General features: G+C 54.6%; 1 protein-coding gene across 4 annotated transcripts in view; it reads left to right on the top strand.

Moving 5' to 3' along the window:
- Nucleotides 1–15,215, top strand: part of PALD1 (phosphatase domain containing paladin 1) — a 68,278-nt gene that overhangs the window by 12,681 nt on the left and 40,382 nt on the right. The gene's annotated exons all lie outside the window — the stretch shown is intronic.

Below are 15,215 nucleotides of genomic sequence, written 5' to 3'. Positions count from 1 at the left end.
TGGCCCTTCCTGGCTGCTAAGTGAGAGGTGATCACTGTGGCAGTCAGGGCCCTCAGTTCTGCACCTGTGACGCAGGCCTGTGGGCAGCAGCCCTGACTGGGTCCTGTGGCCAGCAAAGCTCCTGTGGGTTGAACGTACCGTGCCGACTTGCCCTCTGGACCCAATTCTCCCTTCCTGTGTTGTGTGCTCTGACAACCTGCACCGGCCTTGTTGTTGGAGGTCTCTAGGGGCTGCCACCGTCTTCTGAGGTCCTAGCCAGGGCCGTGGCCCTCTGTCTGTCTGTCTGTCCAGGCCTCGATGCATACTCCCCCTCAGTCTGCCCTGTCTCGGGTGGTGGCAGCCCCATCCCTCTGGTTGCTCAGGCTCAGCACCTACGTCATCCATGGTTCCTCTGTGTCTCCCAGTCTGCAGAAGGGACGTTGGCTTCACCTTCAGAGTAGATGGGTCCCGGGTGAGCCCTCCTTCGCTTCCCCGCACCGCTGGCCCAGGCCTCCGCATCCCGTGCACGAGTGCAGCAGACTCCTGGCAGCTTTGTGGGCTTCTTCCCTGTTCCCGTACAGACTCTCCTAACACAGCTGCCTAGGGTGACCTTGTTAGAATGTGAAAGTCAGATCAAGGCTGCCAGTGGCTCCCCATTACCTCACAGTGACACCCCTGTGGCCTCGAGGACACCCCCATCTAATGCCGACCACCTCATTCTCCTTGTTCCACCCAAACCAGCCACCTCATGGCTCCTTGGACTCACCGGGAAGACCCTACCTCAGGGCCTTTGCACAGGCTGTTCCCTCAACCTGTATGCTTTTCCTCCAGGGAGCCACATGCTCACCATGTCACTTCCTTCAGGTCTCTGCTCAAATGTGAAGCTTCCTTCGGGGACCCTGTCTAACATCTCATACCTCATCTCCACAACCCTCTTTTTATCATGTATAGCCTCCTGATAGACTCTGTGTTTGACTAATTTGTATAGTTTGTTTCTGCTTCTCCAGCGGGCGTGTACGAGGCAGGAATTTTTGTTCTGTATTGTCAGCTCCTAGAATAAGGTCTCGCACGTAGTAGGTGCCCCAGACATGTTTGCCCCAGAATGGCTGCTTGAAGAGGAAATGAATTAGCCCATTTCATAGATGAGGAAACCGAGTTCCCAAAAGTTGACTTGAACCTAATCTCGTGACTCCCAGCCTTCTCTTCCGCCGAGAGCACTTCTCTTACGCTGAGCCAGCTTCCACCTCCTTCTCCCTGCTGTCCCTGTGTCTGGGGACAGCCATGCTAAACCTGTGCGTCTGAGCCTTCAGAGGCCCCCTGGGGAGTCCCCCGGTTAGCCTGGTAGTGACGGAATTGGCAGTTGCCTCCTGGCTCACGCACAGAACTGACGATAGCAGCCTGCTCCCACTTGTTGAGCATCCACTCTGTGCTAAGCGCGGGCGCAGCAGGGTCAATGGTTTATTACTCACTCAAAGCTCATAGCCTCCTGAGGGGGAGGAACTGTCGCTTACCCCACTCTGCGGACAGGGACGTGGAGAGATTTCCTATGTGCAAGATGAAAAAGCTTGATAATTACTTGAACCCATGAGGATATGGGGAAATCGGCCCTCTTAAGCAATTCTGGTTTCTGTGTGAAATGCTACGACCTTTTGGAAAAGTAACATAGCAGTATTTTCTATAGTTTTTAAAAGGTACATGCCTTTTTATCTAAGCAACCCACATTTTGGTAGCTTGTCCTAAAGAAGTAAAACTGTCAGGATATAAAGCCCTGTGCACAGGATTCTGGGGGGTGGGCAGTGGAGACCACACTGTCTTGCTTCAGTTCCAAGTTCTTCCCCACCTCAGAGCTTTTGCCCTCGGTGTTCCCTGTGCCTGGTGCGCATTTTCCTTCGGCCAACACCTCCCTGCTCTTCGAGGTCAGCACAGGCCTTCTGGGACTATCGTATCCAACGTGTCCTTTTCAACTACCTTCTGCGTTTCTTAACCTCAGCATCCCGGCCCTTTGTAGCCTATTTCACAATGTAGAGAACATGTCTCATTGTATTTTGTCTTCTTTTTTCTTTATATTTTTAAATGAAAAATATTTTTTATTGATTAATTTGAGAGAGAGAGAAACATCCCTTTGTTGTCATTCATTGGTTGATTCTCATATGTGCCCTGACCAGGGATTGAACCTGCAACTTTGGCATACTGGGGCAATGCTCTAACCAACTGAGCTACCCAGCTAGGGCCTGTCTCTACTGTATTTCTTGTTGATTCTTCCTCCTTTTTCTTTCTCTTGTTGGAATGTATTTCATGAAGGGCTAGGACTGTGCCTGTCTGGTTGGCATGATGGATACTTAGTGTCTGTTGGTTGAATGAGTAGTGATACAGTGACCTGGCCACCATTAGACAGACAGGGTCAGAGCTGTATGCACCCACCGGGAGGGGTGTTCGTGTTTTCTGTTAAGGGAAAAAAACTTGTAGAAGGAAGCTTAAGAGGTGGGCTTGGAGGGGAGTGGGAAGCACATAAAGTTTTTATTCATCTTTGACTTGTGACAATAAGTACCAATTACTTCTGTTATAAAAAATCCAGTCAACAACAACCAAAAATCAAAACTGAAAAAAATGTATCCAGTCAGTGGAGCATCAGGATTGGAACCCTGGTCCTTCTGACTCACAGCCCATGCACCCCACCCCGTCTGTGGCTTTTCTGCACACAGCCTGTCTGTATCACCTCATTGCATTCCTCAGAGAAAGGCGGAGTATGAGTTACCAGCTGTTTGTAAACTGAAATAAAATTTACAGACAGTAAATCAGGATGTAGTTTGAGGAATTGTTACTGGTGAATCACCTGTGTGACCCCTGCCCAGATAAAACTACCAGACGTTTCCCGTGGCCTGGAATGTCCCCGGGGGCCCAGCCAGTTACCCGGCCTTCCCACAGTCTCGGGTGGCCGTGCTGTTGAGCGACTTCCCAAGGGTTAGTCTTGCTTGTCCTTGGGGTTTACGTAAATGGAGCCACACAGTATAGGCTGTTTTTAATCTGGCGCTTCTGGCTCCTTTCTCCCAACACAGATTCTGTAAGGTCCATGTGTGATACCGTCGGCCTCGGCAGTTTGCGCCTTTTCGTTGCTGCGCAGTGTTCATTGTGAGGGGGTGCCACAGCGTGTTTCTGCCCCCGTGGGTGGGCTTCGGCCTTGTTTCCAGTTGTGGTGATTATGAAAAAGCCGATGAACACGCTCGCCTGCCCCTGGGTGCACTCCCACACTTCCTTCTCTAGGACTGGTACCTGGGAGTGCTTGCTGGGCCCTGGGACGGAATCCTGGTTTTACCAAGAAGGAAACAAAGGAGGCCTCAGGCGATCCTGAAGGGGAAGTGACTGCCTGGTGCACATCGTGACTGACTCACGGTGCAATCTAGGCCAGGGGTCCCCAGCCCCGGTCTCCAGCCTGGGCGCTAGCAGAGCTCACTGGAGCTCCACCTCCTGTCTCCTGCCCAGCCACAGCCGGCAGTGGAGCTCACCTGAGCTCAGCCTCCAGTGCCCCCACCGTCTCCCACAAAACTGGTCCTGGCGCTGAAAAGTTTGGAGACCGCTGATAGGCCATTCCTCAGGCCCTCTCACCTCCAGTTTCACCCACCTCCCACCCCAGGCTTCGGCCTGCTGCTTCTCACCCCAGCCCGTGGGGAGGGTGGTCAGGCGGGGGTCTCTAGGGATGGCATTTTCTCTGTGTCTCCTTGCACCGGGAGTGCCCTCTCCTGGCCCTGGAGAGGGCGGGCAGACCACACTTTGCCTTCCGTGGTGGCGGGCGCTGGGAGAGATGGGAGGCATTATTTTTTGTTGGATGTTAGTTCCTGGGCTGGCCAGGCAGGGGCCAGGATTGGCATGTGGGGCTGAACCGGCATTTTCGGCCTGAGACGCTGTGCGGGTGAGTGGGGCCTGTCTGTCTCACACTCACGGTGCTCCTGGTCGGTGCAGGAGCCCGGAGCCGCTCACTCAGACTGCCTTGTACTGGAAGGAGCCTGGGTAGGGGCTCCGTCTGGGGCTGGGGCACGCCTGCCTTGGGGCCACCTCCTCTCGCAGCGTCCCCAGGCCCCCGGAGGCAGCACATGGGTCTCAGCTCCCACCACCGGGTTCTCCGCTGGTGCCGACCCCCCGGGAGTCGGGGCCTGCAGCCCGCCTGCCTCGCCTCTGGACCCTGCACTGCCCAAGGGCAGGGGCAGAAACGAACGTGGGCAAATAAAAACCCTTTTTTTGAGTTGGCCCCTGATTTTTTTATTGAGGTAAATATACGGGCCATAAATTTGACTCCTTTAGCCACTTTTAAGTGCACAGTTCAGTGGCATCAAGCACGTTCACGTGGCCGTGCCGCTGTCACCGCTGCCGCCCGAACTCTTTCATGCTCCGCACCTGGAAGGGGGGGACAGGGGGGCGGTCAAGCCCTGGCTCCCCACCCCGCTCCTGCCCCCGCCCTGGCAACCACCCTCACTGTGTGTCTCTGAAGCCCACCCCTGCGGGCTCCTCGTATAAGAGGAACCACACAGCATCTGTCCTTTTGTGTCTGGCTCCTTTAAACACTTGGCATGACGTCTTCAAGGTCCATCCATGCTGCAGCGTGTGTCAGTTTTGTTCCTTTTTAAGGCCGTCACGGTTCTTCTGAGCGCATTTTAAAGCCCCTCCGATCCTGAGGATTGAGTGAGGAGGTCCGCTGGATGGTGGGAGTGGGGACAAACACTGCTTATCTGCATTTACCAGGCGCCAGCCTTTCCCCTCGGCTGTCTGTCTCCTGGAACCCTCGTCACATCCTTATGAAGAAGTTCCGGCAGTGTCCCCGTTATCCAGATAGGGGAGCTGGGCCCAGAGAATTTCAGTAACTTGGCCAAGGTCGCGCAGCGAGCCCTCGGTCGGTCGGCCAGGACCGGTGCCGGGTCTGCCCGACGTGCAGCGCACTCCGTGTCCCCAGCCCCAGCACAGTGCCTGGCCCGGCCCAGACTCCTTTCCTTGAATCCTTCTCAGAACCCTTCTTGTCGCCTCTTCGGCCAATCAGAGCTGAGTGTGCGGCTGATCGGCACCACCTGGCTCCGAGGAGACAGACCCTGGCAGCAGCCCCACCTCCCTGGCTCAGGCCCTCCTTCCTGGGCCCGGCTTCGGTTGAAAGCTCCCTTTATGAAGCAGGCTCCCCGGTTCAGGCAGGGGCCTGGGGGCATGTGGGCCTCAGGGCCTCCCCACCCCAACACAAGGCCGGTAGGGGCTGCCTGGTCCAGGCCGGCCCATGGCAGGATGTCGCTGTTGGCAGAACTCGCCCTGAACAAACAGCTAGCTACTAGGAGCGTTGGGATCCAGAGGATAGATAAACAGGAAGAGGGAAAAACATGAAAATGTTTTTCTTCCCCTCCTGTGCCCTGGTGTTCTCTTCCTGCTCTTCCCTGTGCCCCAGGGGGCTTGAGGTGGGGAGCTCGTGGCAGCCAGAAGCCACTAGGTTTTGTTTGCCTGATGGGCTGGGATAAGTCTGGGCACTGGGGCCAGATAGGTTGTGTTTTAAAAAAAAGTTTTTATTTGTTTACTTTTGGGGGGGGGGAGAGGGAGAGAAACCTTTGCTTCTCGAACGCTCCCCTGTCCAGGAACCTGGCCCGCCACCCTGGCGTGTGCCCTGCCGGTCTGCAGGCTGGCGCGCAGTGCCCTAAGCCACACCAGCCAGAGCTTGGCTCTGCTACTTCTTTGCCAGAACGCCTTTCTTGCCCGTCAAATGTTGCTCATCCTTAAACGCCCAGCTAGTTGGGCTCCTCTTCCAGGAAGCCTTTCCCGAGTTGACATCTCCCTCCTCTATGCAACTTTGTGTAGTGGGAAAGGTCGTGGAGTTCCTGCCCCGTTGTCTGCTCTCTGAGCGCCAGTCTCTTAGTGGGTTGGTTGCAACAGGAGTGGGGAGAGGGGAGAGCCTGGATTCTCTTGCCCTGGCCTGTGTGGAGTTAGCCGGGGCCGGGGAAGCACGGCTCTCTCAGGGTTAACTCCCTCCCATGCCAGGGGCGGAAGCGAGGAGGACAGAGTGTGCATGAAGTCACTTCCCTGCCTGGGGGTCTCCATGTGCCTGGCCTTCCTCAGTAAATCCTGTTTCCGCCCTGGCCTCTGCATGCCTACCCACTCCTGGCTCCCATGACCCTGAAGGTCACCAGCAGGTGGGGCTCCTGATGGAATGTTGGCCTGTCATTCATCCTCTGAGGTCACTTCCTTTCTGGAGGAACCATCTACCTTTCCTGCCACAGCCTTCCACATGGGGGTTTCATGGGAATGATGGGTGTGGGGTTTGAGGGAGGCCACCAGAGGTCAAGTTCAATGTCTAGCCAGCTCTTTGCTTTGGGGGCATTGCAGCCCAGGGAGGGCCGGGCACTTCCTGAGGTCAGGACCAGGAGGCAGGCCTCCGGGTCGCACTCCAGTTGTGGGAGCTTGATGGGCGTCCCCCGGAGTCACAGGCTGGTGGTGTGAGGAAGCCGCTCAGCCTCCCCGGGCCGCCGTTTCCTCTGTGGGCCCGGGGCCCTGAGTGTCGGCACTTTCCTCAGCACTGTCAGGCCCGGGCTGCGTGACCTCGTTGAACCCTCACTCCACTGTGGGGAAACCGAGACCTAGAGCGGCCCAGGAGCCAGCCTGGGCTTCCGGCGGGGGACTGTGCTGGGGTCTACCCAGGTCTCTCTGACTCCAGTAGACTAGTTCCTTCCATGGGAGGGTGTTAGCTTCCCGTCAGCGGCAGCCCAGGAATACCCTCAGGCTTCGGACCTTTTCCTGTGGGGTCAGGGGCGCTTGGGGGCTGTGAGGGGGATACGGAGCCTGACTGGCATCAGAGGCCATACTGTGGAGGTTTTTAATTCTTTTTTTCTATAAGTAGTGTAGGTTCATTTTAGGAAAATCAGCGAAAATGAAGAAATGCAGGAAGATTAGAAATCTTATCTGTGATCCCACTTCCCAGCGATGACCACTGTTCCATTACCGTTTTGAGATCTAGCCTTCCAGGCATCTTCCTTGTGTGTGTGTGCACTTGTATACAAGAGGCCTCACTCCTTCTTAAGGGGGCAAAACTCTGAAAAACTGTTTGGTATCTTTTATTTTATTTTTTTTAAAGTTTTATTAATGATTTTTTAAGATTTTATTTATTTGTGTTTTTAGAGAGGGAAGGGAGGGAGAAAGAGAGAGAGAGAGAGAAACATCAATGTGCAGTTGCTGGGGCCGTGGCCTGCAACCCAGGCATGTGCCCTGACTGGGAATTGAACCTGCGATGCTTTGGTTCGCAGCCCACGCTCAATCTACTGAGCTACGCCAGCCAGGGCGGAATCTTTTATTTAAAAAAATTTTTATTTACTTATTTTTAGAAAGGGGAAAGGGAGGGAGAAAGTGAGGGACAGAAACATTGATTTTGGAGAGAAACATCACGCCCCCCGCTGGGGACCTGGCCCACAACCCAGGCACGTGCCCTGATGGGGAATTGAACCGGTGACCTTTTGGTTGCAGGATGACACCCAGCTCACTGAGCCACACAGTCAGGGCTGTTTGGTGTCTGTAAAAAACTACATACAGTACATATGTTTGTGTGTCAGCAGATACACTGTTACTTCTTTCTTCCGGAACTTGCACATCGAAGTTCTGCACGCACAGAAGAGCGCACACGTCCCAAGTGTGCGGCCTGGGCCTGGGCACAGCGAGCACGGCCTTTGCAGCCGCTCCCAGGCCAGGGGCGGACTGGCCCAGGAGCCCGACTCCTGTGCCCCGTCAGCCGCCCTCCTCCCTGCTCCAGAGGGGGCTTCTCGTCTGACTTGTAACAAACACCACGGGCTAGTTTGGCCTGTTTGTGAGTTTTAATCAGTGGACTCACAGCACTCTTTTATGCTGACTTCCTTCCCTCTGCGTTCTGTTAGCGATGGTCCTCTGGCGTCCTGTGCGTTTTAATGACCACACGAGGACATCCATGATCCCCTGCCTTCGACCACTGTTGGTATGCAGGGCGTTTCTAGTCTTCGGCCAATATAAATAGAGCTGCGCCCAACACCCTTCTGGCCATGTCTTTGACTATTTCCTTTGAAATCAATGGATAGAAGAATTGCTGAGTCAGAGGGCTGTATGGTTTTCAGGTGTTGAAAATTACTCCCAGGGGCAGAGCTGGCTCGTACCGCCGTGGTGCCGGGGAGGGGCCGGCCTGGCATGCATGTGGCACGGGGCCCTCGTCCTGCAGTGCCTGTGCTGCCACGGCAGGTGGGTGGGCGGGTGTCTCCTCGTTTCCAGTGTTTAAATGACAAACGAGGGTGGACTTTTTCTCATGCTTATTGGCCATTTGAATTTCTTTACTGTTTTTTTTTGGTATATCTCAAGATATACTTGTTTTTTCATTTTTTTAAACGAAAGACTATATTGAATATGATAAATAATAAAAATATGTTAAATATATTTTTACCCAGTTTGCCATTTGGCTTTTAACTTTGTGGTTTTTTGTGCAGTCTGACCTATTGGTATTTAACTGTTTGTGTTTGGCATTTTGCGTATAAATTTCTTTACCACCCCAAGATCATGCCGGTGTTTGCTTACATTCTCCTCTTTCACCTCTGTGGTCTTCTTTGTGGCATGCTATTGTTCATCTCTCTGCTCTTCCTTTGGGAGCATAATGCGGTGGATGGGGTGAGGGTCACGGGCGTGCACTGGGAAGCGCCCGGCCGCCCGTGTGCCCTTGGGCAGGCTGCTCAGACTCTCTCTGCCTCAGTGTCTGCTCCTGCAAAATGGAAATAATGCTGGTGCATGAACCCAAAGGCTTACTGTGGGGGTTAAATCACAGGCATGTGCAAACCTTTAGTCTCGGGACTCCTTCCTTTATCCTCCTAAATTTTGGAGGCCCCAGAGAGCTTTTGTAATGTGGGTTATATATATATAAATTGATATTCACAATTTTAGAAATTAAAGCTGAGTATATTTAAACACATATTTATACGTTTCTTTAAAAATGACAATAGAATACTCATTATGTTAATATAAATACATTTTTTCCTGAAGGATAACTATGTTTTCCAAAACACAAAATATAGTGGGAAGAGTGGCATTGTTTTGCAGTTTTAAAATCTCTTTAATATCTTGTTTAGTAGAAGTCGGATTCTCATATGTGGTCCTGCTTTCACTCTGTTGTGATATGTTGTTTCGATTAAAAGTATATGAAGAAAATTCAGCTTCACACAGGTAAGTGGTTGAAAAGGGAAAAGTATTTTATTAGCCTATAGATGTTTTTCTTTGATACTGTATAAAAATTTGACAGGTGATAATTATTTTTAACTGTACTTCTTAGCTTCTTTTTTTTTTTTTAAACTGATTTTAAAGAGACAGAGGGAGGGAGAGAGAGGAGCGTCGGTTTGCTGTTCCACGTCTTCGTGCGTTCACTGGCTGCCACCTGCGTGTGCCCTGACGGGGGATCGAACCCGCACCTTGGCGTGTCAGGACGGGACGACACTCTAACCAGCTGAGCTACCTGGCTGGGCATGACAGGCGATACTTTTTTTAAGTTTAGTTGAAATATAGAATCTGAAAACGTATTGATGAACTTTGCACGTTTTGTTAGGTTAAAATCCGTTGTCCTGTCTCACACTGTGAATGGATCTTCGCCTCAGACGTGATCTGGTAACACCGAATGTTGGAGGTTGGGGAAATGCCGGTTCGCTGGGTCATACAGATCTTCCAGATGTGGGCACATTTCACTTCATCATGTCCAAAAGCTACATACAAGGTGGGGCAAAAGTAGGTTTCCAGTTGTTCTTACAGAAAATAATACAATAATTAACAAGTAACAGTATAAGAATAAACTCTGTGTCTTGCATACTCACAGCATAAACCCAATCTCGCCCCCCTCTGTATATGGACATCACCCATGTCGCAAATCCTTCATGTGTTGGGGAGCCATCCAGCTCACAGTGGCTGATGCCGGTTTTCCAGAATTCTGTTTTTTCCCTTGAAAACTCAGACTTTACCATTGGCAACAAATGCTGTCCGTGGTTTTCCAGGAAGAGGCAGGCTCACTCTGTTCATTTTTGAGAAAGTGTCTGCCTGATCCCCTGTTCTGGGTAACCGACCACCTTTTGTCAGTCGGCGTTCTTTGAAGCAGACTGGCGGTGGGTCGGTCGGGGACGGAGCGGCTGCTCAGCCGCAGCCCGGGCTCCCAGCGCCTTTGGTCAGGCACCTGTGGTGCCGGGGAGCCCGCCCGAGGCCGCTTCCCAGGTCACCGCACAGAATGTTAAACAGGTGTACGCAAGGGCTGGGATTTGGTGAAATTAATCAGCTGTACTGCTTCCTCAAAGGACACTCTTAGGTGACACTGGCATATTTTGTCACCGCGAGGGATGACCAGCCCAGTCAGGGTCCGAGCTGTGCCTCCTGCCAAGCCTCTGGCGGACTCCGTGCTCCCACAGTGAAAAGAGGGGGCAGTGATTCCTGTCGGTGTCCTGAGAGCAGGGTTGGCCCCGCAGACCCTGAAGGTGGTCTCAGACCCTGAAGTGCTGTCAGAACTGCAGGCAGGGCAACAGATGAGTGGACGGGGCACGGGCCTGGGCCCCCCTCTGGGTCTGCGATGGTTTGCCTGCTGCCATTGTTTTCCTCTGCCCCTAACACACCTGCCAGGGGCAACCTGGGGAGTGGAGAAGTGAGCCATTCGGGGTTAAACACTCATCATTTGTGATTTCAAATCCTACTCAAGCTGAATGTGTTTGGCTGTCAGGAGTAAGTGAAGAGCTCAGGGCACTTTTTAGGTGCCCCACTTGTCTTGCCCCCCCGCCCCGCATAGGGAGGGTGTGACTCAACAGGGGACCCTCAGAATCACCCTCCCCGCTTCCCGGCCCAGAAGGGGCCTCCATAGCCTCTGGCCTCCGCATCCCTTCCTCATTAACCTTCCCTACTGTGTGGGGTCCCGGGGTTGGCATCTGCCTAAACTTTCTATAAAGCGGTCGAGACTGGGCTGCATTTATGGAGTGCTTATTGTGTGCTGGGCCCTGGACTACGGCCCCACCTGTATTGTTTCATTTATGCTCTGAACATGGATACCCGTAGAGTTGATCTTTTTGTTGTCGTTCTTTAAAAATCTTCCAGTTTTGTTCATTCAAGTGGTTATTTTGTGCCAAGCACCAGGATGCCAGGGAAGGCCAGCCCCAGGCCCTGCCTGCTGGGCCCTGTGGGGGCGACATCGTGGGGGCCACATTGTGGGGCAAGGTGGCTTGGGGCAGGTTAAGGAGGGCGTCCTGGTGCCCGGGGTTGGAGTGAGCTGGGTGGAGGGGGCAGGGCAGGAAGATGTGGAAGGAATGTGTCTTAGGCTGCAGTGGCCCCCAAACTTGATCTGCCACTTGCTGAAGAAGCAGTGGCATCTGCTCTGTCGCCGGAGGAAACTGACGAGGGGGACCAACAGAGAGCTGGCCCAGCCTTGTCCTCCATGGGCTACAGGATTTCCAGGGACACAGTTTTGGCCTTACGTAGACTGTAGGATGCCCTACCCCCAGCTCCCTGGCCTGGTAAGATACACCTCTGCTTTATTATTATTTTTCTTACTGTTGTGATTTGCAAAGGCCTGTTGAGATACTGTCTGTTCCAGGGATGGTAAGAAGTTCCCTTTGGCTGGGGTCCAGAGCCCAAAGGTGGGAGCTGGGGGGCGATGTGCCTGAGAGGGCGGCTGGGCTTGGGAGTCATGGGTCGCCATGTGGTTCCTCTTTGAGTCTAACTGGAGTCCTTTACGAACTCTGTCTCCTCTGCTTGGTGTGCGTCGTGCCGTGGAGCAGGAGAGCTCTTCCTGGTTGGGGTGTTCCGTGGCCCTGGGGGGACCTGCTCTGTGAAGCAGTGGCAACATGGCTTGGTACAGGGGAGATGGGTAGGAGAGCCCTGGCTGGCCCTGCTGTCCACGGTCTCCGAGACTGTGGGCGGGTCTCCACCCTGGTCGGGACCTCAGTGTTCTCTTCTGTACAGTGAGAAGAAGCCTAGGGTCTCCAAGGTGCCTGTGATTCTAAGATACATGGTGGTGCCTGGGGGGGGATTTAGACTTCACTGTGTGTGTGTGTGTGTGTGTGAGAGAGAGAGAGAGAGAGAGAGAGAGAGAGAGAGAGAGAGAGAGAGAGAGAGAGGAGTTGGGGGGCAAGGCCCAGGGCAGGTGGTGGGCTGGTCTGAGCCCCGTGTCCTGAGACCTGAAAGTTGTAGTGACACCTCACCCCCCAGCTCTCCCCTGGCCTCGGAGGAGGGAGCCTGCAGCTCGGCGACTTCCTCCGTGTTTGTTCTGCAGCTGAGGCAGATGTTTCCTGCAGCTGGTCACTCAGCCTTCTGCCCTATTTTTAGCTCCATTGTTACCCACCCTGGGCATCTGGCTGCCAGGGGTGTGTGAGAGGCTGTGGTCCTGGGAGGGACACTCTTCTCTGGGTCCAGCTTGTTCTCTTTCCTCTACCAGGTCCCCTGTGGAAGCTTCCCAGTGTCTTTTGGGAGAGCGAGGGTGGTTCCAGAGGCACTGGGAGAGTGGTGGCCAGGTGACGCAGCAGAAAGAGCCCAGGTGGCAACACCAGAGGCCTGGCTCTGTTGTGGCATCACATGGGGAACTCTCTGAGCCTCGGTTGTTTCCATCTGCCAAATGACACAATAGTCTGTGCTGTGTTTCTCGTAGGACTGTTCTGGAGCTGGAATGAGATAGTGAATGTGAAATTCATTCACAAAACAACATTTGGAACCTACAACTATTGTGGTAGCCCGATACCACAAAGCATATGATAAAATTTCTGCCTTATGTTGAAAGGCAGAAATTACACCTTTCTACCTTTCTAGTTGATGACATTGGGAGACTCTGTCATCAACTTTGTGGGGGCCCCAGGGGAGCATCAGATCCAAAGTTGGGCAATAATGCATGTGCTTACGAAACACCAGGCCAGGGACTCAAGGCCAGGCTTGTGTGGGGTATAGGCTGTGCTGGAAGGCTTGGAGGGGGAGGGGCGTTTCTACAGGATGCGGATGGATGGGGTGGAAGGGTGAGGACGGCGATGGTGTTCCTCCTGGTTGTGGGACCAGGGCAGGCAGAGGCGTGGAGGCCGGGAAGGCCGGGAAGGCTGGGGTGTGTCCTGGGGTGTCCAAGCAGGGAGGGCCTTGGACATCTCTGGCCTCGTCTCCCCAGTGGATGGAGCAGGGCCTCCCTAAGGGAGGCGTCATGGTGGGGTTCGGGGCGGGACACTCCGCAGCCCCCTTCCTGAGCTGGCAGTCGGCACAGAAGCTCTGCTTCTGGCTGCTTCACACACTGAACTTTCGTGAAAGATTGCAGGGTGATGAGGGTGGGGAAGCGGGTCTCGCATGTTAGGTGAGGGGGCCTAGACTGGAGGCAGTAGGGGTGGAAAGGGATGGGAGTAGACCCCAGAATTTGGTCATAGTTCTCCGCATCTCTTTGCCCTGACGCTTCAGGCCCCTGTGAGGTTGCTGGAGGTGGGAAGTGGAGTTCAAGCAGAAGTCCCCACTGGTCCTTTGGGCACAGCCCCTGGAAGCTGCCAGGAGAGTGTCGGCAGGGCCGGGGGGCTCTGGGCGGGGTTTCAGGAGACTCTAGGTTTCTCCTGGCCCAGAAAGAACCAAATGCCCAGCTTCCTGGAGCTGAGCAGGCAAGCATGTCTAGGTACTCTTACCCCTGTTCTCCCCAGGGTCCGAGCCCCCTCCAGGCTGCCTGGAACCTGGCGATGGGCAGGAGCTTCTGGCTCTTTCAGGAGCAGAGTGGCTGCCCTTCCAGGGTGGACTGGCACCTTCACTGGGGCTGTCTACACTCCCCTCCTCCTGCTCCTCGCTGGAAGAACCCAGCAGGCAGGGTCCCTCCCATCCAGGTGACACCTGCTTGTTTCCTAGGGAGCTCCCCTGCTTGGAAAGGCCCAAGAGGGACAGGGACAGACGGAGAAACCCCAGATGGAAAGACTGTTCTCTCTCTGCCTTTTTGGAGCAGTGGAGGCCAAGCGTCCGTCTGTAGTGTGAAGCAGATTACCACAGCTGCTTGGAACTTCCTAAATCTCTGCAGCTGACTCAGGGAGAGCTGCGGCTCCACGCCGCTCCCGTGGTCACTGCGTGCATCTCCCGTGGGCCCTGGTGGCTGGGGATGATGCCTCTTGTATTCTGTGAGCCCCCGGCCCCTGTGTGGGCTGGGCTCCCGGGACCCTGGCGTTGCTCTGCCTGGGCACGGAACCGCCGGCCCCCAGCACGGCTCCACATTCACGGTGGTGGTGGGGGGAGCGTGAGGGCGTCCCGCAGGAGGGGAAGCAGGGTCCGTCCTGTCCTGCTGCCTCATGGTGGGTGACCTTAGGGGGAAACCTAAAAATAACGGAGTGCGTTAGTCAGGATCAGATTTGGCTGTGAGCAATAAAAGCCAAACGACAGTGGTTTACACAAGATGGAAGTTTATTTCAAGGTCCTTTCCGAGCCAGAGCTTTGTGGCTCAAGGATTCCTCAGGGAACTCGATCTTCACCATTCCCGGGGTGTGGCCTCGCGAGCTCATGGTTCCAGATGGCTCTGGAACTCCAGCCATCACATCTGTGCTGCAGGCAGCAGGGTGGAGGAAGGGAGGGAAGGGACAGGGAGGGCTCTGGAACTTGCCGTGGGACATGCCACGTATGTGCCATTGGCTAGAATTTGCCAGAAGGCCCCAGGTGGCTGCGAGGGACACAGGGAGTGTATTCTTGACTCTGGGCAGCCACGAGCTCAGCTAGCTGCCCCCCATCTGGTTTGTTTAATACAAACAGTGGGGAGGGGGCGGGGCGAAGGCACTGTGGGCGTTTGGATAGAACCTGAGGATGTTCGCAGGCTGAGCAGCTGGGCCAGCCCTTTAGGGACTGCAGAGCCTCGCCCCGGGCAGTTGCCCAGGTGGGAGGTCAGCCGTCCTGCCTTGGAACCAGGGAGCCGCACGACCCAGCCAGCAAGGGGGCCAGAAAGGCTTTCGAGGGCCAGGAACCAGCCCGGGGGCAGTGGTCAGAAGAAGGGAGTGAGGCAACCTCTTCTCAGGGGCTGAGCATGTGGCCTGTGTCTGGACTGCTGGGGCTGAGGGAGGGGACAAGCTCACTCACAGGAGAGTGGCCGGAGGAACTGCAGGTGCTGTGACACGAAAGGACAGGATGCCCCAGGATGAGGGTTAGAGCCACGCCTGTCAGACCTCCAGAGGCCGGAGGAGGCCCGGGAGGACTGCAGGGGCCCTGCAGGAGGGCACCACTTGGTTTTTAAGTGCTGGTGGCTAAGCAGGCTGGAAAGTGGCAAAGCTGCGTGG

This window comes from Phyllostomus hastatus, unplaced genomic scaffold (genome assembly GCF_019186645.2).
Source record: "Phyllostomus hastatus isolate PE091 unplaced genomic scaffold, TTU_PhHast_1.1 phas_contig_38, whole genome shotgun sequence".
Classification (NCBI taxonomy): Eukaryota; Metazoa; Chordata; class Mammalia; order Chiroptera; family Phyllostomidae; genus Phyllostomus; species Phyllostomus hastatus.
Note: the sequence above shows the minus strand (reverse complement) of the source record. Positions and strands in the feature narration are given on the sequence as shown.